Source organism: Salmo salar, chromosome 15 (genome assembly GCF_965601325.2).
Source record: "Salmo salar chromosome 15, fSalSal1, whole genome shotgun sequence".
Classification (NCBI taxonomy): domain Eukaryota; kingdom Metazoa; phylum Chordata; class Actinopteri; order Salmoniformes; family Salmonidae; genus Salmo; species Salmo salar.
Window position 1 is genome coordinate 54300631 of NC_138305.1, and position 9338 is coordinate 54309968.

At 45.0% G+C, this 9338-nt stretch overlaps 1 non-coding gene across 1 annotated transcript; it reads left to right on the top strand.

Annotated features, from left to right (window-relative positions):
• The first annotated feature begins 6151 nt into the window (after positions 1-6151).
• On the top strand, positions 6152-6227 carry trnaa-ugc (transfer RNA alanine (anticodon UGC)). Its single transcript has one exon. It is a non-coding gene; the product is annotated as a tRNA-Ala (tRNA).
• Positions 6228-9338: the final 3111 nt, after the last annotated feature.

The following is a 9338-nucleotide window of genomic DNA, read 5'->3' on the forward strand; positions in this document are numbered from 1 at the left end:
CAGTTTAGGTCACCTAGCAGCACGAGCTCTGAAGATAGATGGGGGGCAATCAGTTCACATATGGTGTCCAGAGCACAGCTGGGGGCAGAGGGTGGTCTCTAGCAGGCGGCAACGGTGAGAGACTTGTTTTTAGAGAGGTGGATTTTTAAAAGTAGAAGTTCAAACTGTTTGGGTACAGACCTGGATAGTAGGACAGAACTCTGCAGGCTATCTCTGCAGTAGATTGCAACACCGCCCCCTTTGGCCGTTCTATCTTGTCTGAAAATGTTGTATTTAGGGATGAAGATTTCAGAGTTTTTGGTGGTCTTCCTTAGCCAGGATTCAGACACGGCTAGGACATCCGGGTCGGCAGAGTCTGCTAAAGCAGTAAATAAAGCAAACTTAGGGAGGAGGCTTCTAATGTTAACATGCATGAAACCAAGGCTATTACGGTTACAGAAGTCATCAAAAGAGAGCGCCTGGGGAATAGGAGTGGACCTAGGCACTGCAGGGCCTGGATTCACCTCTACATCACCAGAGGAGCAGAGGAGGAGTAGGATAAGGGTACGGCTAAAAGCAATGAGAATTGGTCGTCTATGACATCCGGAATAGAGAGTAAAAGGAGCAGGTTTCTGGGGGCGATAATATAGCTTCAAGGTATAATGTACAGACAAAGGTATGGTAGGATGTGAATACAGTGGAGGTAAACCTAGACATTGAGTGATGATGAGAGAGATATTGTCTCTAGAAACATCACTGAAACCAGGTGATGTCATAGCGTGTGTGGGTGGTGGAACTGAAAGGTTGGATAAGGTATAATGAGCAGGGCTAGAGGCTCTACAGTAAAATAAGCCAATAAACAGTAACCAGAACAGCAATGGACAAGGCATATTGACATTAAGGAGAAGCATGCTTAGCCGAGTGATCATAAGGGTCCAGTGAGATTCAGACTGCTAGCCGGGCCATAGGTAGCAAGCTGGCAGAAGATGGAGGGAGCACTGTTCTTAGCCACCTCGTGCGTTTCCATCTGTAGATTAGTGGGGTTCCGTGTGGTAGAGGGGACCAATCCAATTGGCAAAATAGTTATAGTTATAGTGGCCCAAGAAAATTGTCCGATAGACCTATTCAGATAGCAGCCGATAAGACAGCTAACGATTAGCGGGCCGCAGATGGGTGTTCAGGTTACGTCGCGACGGAGGGGCCAGTTGGATAAGTCCCTCGGGCAGATAGCGTCGGTAGTCCAGTCGTGAAGGCCCGGTGGGGCTCCGCATCGGCAGTAAAACGGGTCCGGATAGGTGATTGTAGCCCAGGAGTGGCTGATGGAACTCTTCAGCTGGCTAGCTCCGGAATAATTGATGTTTGCTCTGGGACCGACGTTAGCCAATAGTCAATCGGATAGCAGCTAGCTAGCTGCAAGATCCAGGTGTAAATGTCCAGAGCTTATGATAGAAATCCGGGGATATGGAGAGAAAAATAGGTTCGGTATGCTCTGGTCTGCTTCGCGTTGTACAAAACTGGCGATAGCTATTCGAGCTAAGGGATAGCTGATGACCGCCAACCGTGGTTAGTTGAATACTAATGCTAGCTTCTGGCTAGCTTCTGGCTAGCTTCTGTTGTGGATTTCAGATTTGAGGTGAATAATACTTTTTTTTTTAATTGGTGAGGCGAGTTGCAGGAGAGTGCTTTGAAGTTGAGTTTTTTGAAAAAAATATATAAAAAGATATGCAAAGAAAATAAGTAAATATATATATATATACACAGGACACGACAAGACGAGGACAAAAGACGTCTGACAGCTATGCCATCTTGGAGATGGAGATATAACCTATCCCGCCTGCTATGTACCAGAGTCCTAACAAGCAAACTAACCAGCTAGCTAGCACCCAGTGTCCTCCGGTAACGCCTCCCGAACACCTGCCCTCGCTGTCATTAACAGAACTGCGGGAAAACTGTGCTCGACAGGCGGGGGCAAAGGACACTGTTTATTGTTGTCCTAGCTAGCTACCGGTGTTGTCACCCCCTTCTTGTTCTGTGGGGTTTATTGGCGGTTGGCATCCAACGTTATGGTGCATTACCGCCACCTACTGTACTGGAGTATCCCCGCCTCACACCTATGATTAGGAGTCCTAGCTTAAAAATGTAGCAATGTGTGTATATGCAAGAATGCCCACATGTAGGAACGCCCTCAATTGCCGGGGGCAATTGTACCCTTCTCGCTATGCAGGGCTGGCAACGTGGTCTCAGTGCAATTTGTATCATTCTGTAAGTAAATCTGTGACATGCCATAGGTGTGATATATTACGTTATGTTAAGTTACATTATGAATGGAATAGCTGTCGTACAATAGCATATGAGTTATAGGACGTATAGTATCATACAGTACCTCTTACCCGGTTGTACAACAGCCAGCAGCGTTCCATGCTGCATCCCACTGCTGGTTTGTGTGTGAAGCTCAGCAGGGTTGAGTCTGGTTGGTCCCTGGATGGGAGACAAGATGCTGCAGGAAGTGGTGTTGGAGGGCCAGTAGGAGGCACTCTTTCCTATAAAATACATCCCAATTCTCCAGGGCAGTGATTGGGGACTGTGTAGGGTGCTGTCTTTTGGATGGGAAGATAAGGTGTCCTGACTCTCTATGGTCATTAAAGATGCCATGGCACTTATTGTAAGAGTAGGGGTGTTAACCCCAGTGTCCTAGCTAAATTCCCAATCTGGCCCTCATACCTTCATCCCCAACTTCCAATTGGCTTATTCATCTGCCCTGTAACTATTCCCCAGGTTGTTGCTGTAAATGACAATGTGTTCTCATTCAACTTACCTGGTTATAAAATAGTGTATGAATTGGATTACTTAATTTATCATCCTTCTTGGCTGATGTATTGTATTATACGTCTTTCCCTGAGACCAGTTTGCTTGTTGCACTGTAACAACAAAGAGGAATTACAGGGATAATTTACAAAGGTTAGGGTAATTTATGTAAATAGTTAGGAGAACTAAAACGACAAAGGTTAGGGGAATTTACATAGCAGGTTAGGTTGTTTGGTTAAGTTTATAAGAAGGGTTAGGGGAAGAGTTAGCTAAAATGCTAAAGTTGTCACCAGCGCCACTCGAACACGCAACCTTTGGATTGCTAGATGTTCACGGATTATGCCCACCCATCCTCCCCAACCAATGCAGTAACTAATGGTCTAGTTACCTTAGGCAGAAATGAAAGTACTAAGCTACTTACATTTCTGTCTAAAGTAACTAGAACATTAGTAGGTATCATACATGTCATACTATTTTTGTCCAGACAGCATCAGATACATGGTCTACACATACTGAGACAAAGGGGCACTGTTTCGCTCGCTCGGACGCTTTAACTGAGCTTGATGTGTCTTTCTGTCGGCGCGCATCACAGTCAAATAAATTATTTCAATATTTCAACATTTCAATATTTTAATTGGACGGGCAAGTAGGTACGGTAGGGCGGCAAGGGCCCCTAAGGCCCACCCATAATGCCAGCCCTGTCTCAGAGGCCAGCCTGATGCAGGTGTCGGCTAGCGCCAATCTAATTGAATCTAGCCCAAGGTTTGGCAAATCAGAGATCTGTCCAACTGTAAACCAAAAAGTCTTACTGTGCCATGTACTTTATGATCAGCTGATTTAACAAGAGAGATGGACCCACATTATCAAGGGATTATGTTGACAGAAATAGAAACTGTATTCCAGCATCTTCACATTGCCAAGGTCATCAGTATGGAGACGTATTTGTATTCTCCCATTTATCAGCCCTGCACCACATTCCAGCCTTAAGACAGGCACAAAGGAGAAAGAGCGGGGCTTTTGCACAATGCACATCAAACGCAGCATCTCTTCATTACAAAGTCCACTCACTCTGCGTGCCACCACCGACACACAACACAACAACAGTCAGCATTCAATCCAACTCCCCATGAGATACTCGACCAGAAATGCCACTCTTTCTTCTCTTTCTGTTGGTCACAGTGTGGTTCCTCTAGTCAGAATCATCCCTACCTGTTGACCACAACACTCTGTGTGTAGTGGGCAGCCTTTCTCCAATAGGCCTAGTCCCAACTGAGGGGCTGTGTTGTGAGTGTGTACGTGCATGCACTTAAGCGTTCATTTGTGCGTATGTGAAAAATATGTGGAGGAATGTGTGTGTGGAAGGATATTCAGAGGGTGTGAGAAAGAGGGAGGAGTGATAGTGCTGGCTCAATGTGGAGGACGCACAGCTTGATTGGCAGGCTGCCCACCACTCGGATCCTTCACGCCACATCCATCCAGAGGATAGGATATGGGGCCCTCGGCTTCAGCTATCTTCCCCCGACTAGCAGCCACATCAGCTCTATCACAAACCACGAACTCACAGCAGCCTCCCCAACCAGCAGGAGACAACACAGCATCAATTAGTGGAAGAATCAAACAATGGCTTTGCATAGAAATGAGGACCCTTTGCAGATGCAGCAGCCAGTCACGTTGTGTTTCAAGGGAACAGTGCGTGCAGTACTGTCTGTACACATACAATGGCTCCTATTTGACACTTAGGCCTAAATTCAATCAGATCAAGTGTTAACCGGTGATAGCCGACACCCGGATAGCTGAAGTGTTGGTGGTGTCAGAGGTGTAACTGCATTGGCGCTCTCAAATCGGTCAACAGCTGCTCTTGATCATTGTCATGAAGCCACACCCGTCCCACTCCCGTTAGAAGTTCAGAATAAGAACGTGTAGGCTATATAGAAATAATGACGCTTCTGTCAGCCTAATCGAGGTGTAGATTAGGCTATAGCTCACATTCCAGTGTTCAAACTTGTAAACAATGCTGCATGGGATTTCTCTTAATGCAACTCTGTGTAGCCAATGGCAATGTCCGCATTAGGCATAATGCCAGGAGCTGCATTTGGACAGCTCTTGCACAGTTCCACCTCTGACACCGCCAAAACAACCGCTATGGGCGCCTTCAGAAAGTATTCACACCCCTTGATTTTTTCTACATTTTGTTGTGTTACCTGAGTAGAACGTTTATTAAATTGAGATTTTGTGTCACTGGCCTACACACAATACCCCATAATGTCAAAATGGAATAATGTTTTTCTATTATTAATTTTTTTTACAAATGAAGTAATAAAAATGAAAATCTGAAATGTCTTGAGTCAATACTGTAAGTATTCAACCCCTTTATTATGGCAAGCCTAAATAAGTTAGGACTAAACATTTGCTTAAAAATTCACATAATAAGTTGCATGGACTCACTGTGTGCAAAAATTGTGTTCAACGTGATTTTTGTATGACTACCTCATCTCTGTACCCCACACATACAATTATCTGTAAGGTCCCTCAGTTGGGCAGTGAATTTCAAACACAGATTCAACCACAAAGACCAGGGAGGTTTCCCAATGTCTCGCAAAGAAGGCCACCAAAAGCAGACATTGGATATCCCTTTGAGCATGGTGGTTATTAATTACACATTGGATGGTGTATCAATACACCCAGTCACTACAAAGATACAGGCGTCCTTCCTAACTCAGTTGCTGGAGAGGAAGGAAGCCGCTCAGGGATTTCCACGAGTCCAATTGTGACTTTAAAACAGTTACAGAGTATAATGGCTGTGATAGGAGAAAACTGAGGATGGATAACAACATTGTAGTTACTCCACAATACTAACCTAAATGACAGAGTGAAAAGAAGGAAGCCTGTACAGAGTAAAAATATTCCAAAACATGCATCATGTTAGCAATAAGGCGCTAAAGTAAAACTGCCAAAAAAATTGTAAAAAAATAAAACTTAATGTCCAGAATACACAGCTTTATGTTTGTTGTAAAATAAGGCAGGGTTACACAGGTGTTCTGATAGCTAAGCTAGGTTGCTGGGTTGGATATTGAATCACTACATGGCTGCCGGCTAGAGCAGTATGGATGCCATTCTTAATTGGCTTGTTACCTCACCACCATGAACCACACACTGGTACTCTTTAGGCTTCTTTAAGTAACAACTGTAGGATGTGGTTCTACAAGGAATAGAAAAGGAACATTATAGGACACAATAATATGTGATTATTACTATAAGATGCATATAGTATAAAGGCTTAACCAGATGAGCTTATTACTACGTAAGCAATGCAACCGAATGAAACAAGACACAGATGTGAATACAATGGTGACTTAAAATGATATGTGGTCCCGTGTGGCTCAGTTGGTAGAGCATGGTGTTTGCAACGCCAGGGTTGTGGGTTCGATTCCCACGGGGGACCAGTACAGAGAAAAAAAAAATGTATGAAATGTATGCACTCACTACTGTAAGTCGCTCTGGATAAGAGTTACCTCTGGCCTGCTCGCCTCCCTACCTCTGAGGAAGCACAGTTCCCGCTCAGCCCAGTCAAAACTGTTCGCTGCTCTGGCACGCCAATGGTGGAACAAGCTCCCTCACGACGCCAGGACAGCGGAGTCAATCACCACCTTCCAGAGACACCTGAAACCCCACCTCTTCAAGGAATACCTGGGATAGGATAAAGTAATCCTTCTAACCCCCCCCTAAAAGATTTAGATGCACTATTGTAAAGTGGTTGTTCCACTGGATATTATAAGGTGAATGCACCAATTTGTAAGTCGCTCTGGATAAGAGCGTCTGCTAAATGACTTAAATGTTAAATGACTAAATGTAATGTAATAGGCTCCTATTACATCTAAAAGACAACGCAGTATAGGAGAACATGAATACCAGCCGCAGAATACAGCTGCAGTCTATACACCGCTACACAATACCGCTACACAATACAGCCCTAGTATGCTAACGTAGACGGTAAACTATAAAGTGGTCCGAAAGGACACGTAACACCAGGAAAGCGCAACAACTGCGCACTGACCATGAAAATGGTGGGACAGAGCGAAAGCGCACACTAACATAACTTAAACCTGCTATCTTTAATAAGCTGCTGCAGTTACCAGCAGGCTGTACAATGTAAACAAACTCTGCATATTATGACCATGATAATAAAGGGACCTAAATCGTATATCTCAAGCATAAACATAACTGCAACGCACTGTGTGCATGACGCATTGAAAATAGTTCGCCTGGCTAAGTAGCTAACGTAACGTCAATTGCTAGCAATGAGGATGCATAATCAATTACAAATTACAACTTTATAATAAACCGTTTACTTTATCCCCACCCCCCTGACAGCATACATACAGTATGATAAACATGACATATTCTTACTTAGTTTTAGATGAACGCACAAATACAGTTAAACATGCTGAAACATGTCTTCTTATTACTTCTGTGGATAATCACAACTGTCCATTCCCTGTCTACACCAAAACTCACAGGCTGGATGCGGGTCTTGCAAATACAGGCTAAAGAGAATGTCTCTGATTGGATAGAAAGTTAGGGGTGATTGATTGATGAGATGTCGGACATTCTAACTAAAGAGACAAACAAGAGCTGCATAGAGAAATACTAAATCTGAAGGTCTGGCCTTTTTCTACATTTGGGGACATATCCAACACAACACATCACTGAGTACCACTCTTCATATGTTCAAGCATGGTGGTGGCTGCATCATGTTATGGGTATGCTTGACATCGGCCATGACTAGGATTTTTTTTTAGGATAAAATGAAACGGAATAGAGCTAAACACAGGCAAAATCCTAGAGGAAAACCTGTTTCAGTCTGCTTTCCAACAGACACTAGGAGCCAAATTCACCTTTCAGCAGGACAATAACCTAAAACACAAGGCTAAATATACACTGGAGTTGCTTATCAAGACGACATTGAATGTTCTTGGCCTAGTTACAGTTTTGACTTAAATCGGCTTAAAAATATACTGCTCAAAAAAATAAAGGGAACACTTAAACAACACATCCTAGATCTGAATGAAAGAAATAATCTTATTAAATACTTTTTTCTTTACATAGTTGAATGTGCTGACAACAAAATCACACAAAAATAATCAATGAAAATCCAATTTATCAACCCATGGAGGTCTGGATTTGGAGTCACACTCAAAATTAAAGTGGAAAACCACACTACAGGCTGATCCAACTTTGATGTAATGTCCTTAAAACAAGTCAAAATGAGGCTCAGTAGTGTGTGTGGCCTCCACGTGCCTGTATGACCTCCCTACAACGCCTGGGCATGCTCCTGATGAGGTGGCGGATGGTCTCCTGAGGGATCTCCTCCCAGACCTGGACTAAAGCATCCGCCAACTCCTGGACAGTCTGTGGTGCAACGTGGCGTTGGTGGACGGAGTGAGACATGATGTCCCAGATGTGCTCAATTGGATTCAGGTCTGGGGAAAGGGCGGGCCAGTCCATAGCATCAATGCCTTCCTCTTGCAGGAACTGCTGACACACTCCAGCCACATGAGGTCTAGCATTGTCTTGCATTAGGAGGAACCCAGGGCCAACCGCACCAGCATATGGTCTCACAAGGGGTCTGAGGATCTCATCTCGGTACCTAATGGCAGTCAGGCTACCTCTGGCGAGCACATGGAGGGCTGTGCGGCCCCCCCAAAGAAATGCCACCCCACACCATGACTGACCCACCGCCAAACCGGTCATGCTGGAGGATGTTGCAGGCAGCAGAATGTTTTCCACGGCGTCTCCAGACTCTGTCATGTCTGTCACGTGCTCAGTGTGAACCTGCTTTTATCTGTGAAGAGCACAGGGCGCCAGTGGCGAATTTGCCAATCTTGGTGTTCTCTGGCAAATGCCAAACGTCCTGCACGGTGTTAGGCTGTAAGCACAACCCCCACCTGTGGACGTCGGGCCCTCATACCACCCTCATGGAGTCTGTTTCTGACCGTTTGAGCAGACACATGCACATTTGTGGCCTGCTGGAGGTCATTTTGTAGGGCTCTGGCAGTGCTTCTCCTGCTCCTCCTTGCACAAAGGCGGAGGTAGCGGTCCTGCTGCTGGGTTGTTGCCCTCCTACGGCGTCCTCCACATCTCCTGATGTACTGGCCTGTCTCCTGGTAGCGCCTCCATGCTCTGGACACTACGCTGACAGATACAGCAAACCTTCTTGCCACAGCTCGCATTGATGTGCCATCCTGGATGAGCTGCACTACCTGAGCCACTTGTGTGGGTTGTAGACTCCGTCTCATGCTACCACTGGAGTGAAAGCACCGCCAGCATTCAAAAATGACCAAAACATCAGCCAGGAAGCATAGGAACTGAGAAGTGGTCTGTGCTTACCACCTGCAGAACCACTCCTTTATTGGGGGTGTCTTGCTAATTGCCTATAATTTCCACCTGTTGTCTATTCCATTTGCACAACAGCATGTGAAATTTATTGTCAATCAGTGTTGCTTCCTAAGTGGACAGTTTGATTTCACAGAAGTGTGATTGACTTGGAGTTACAT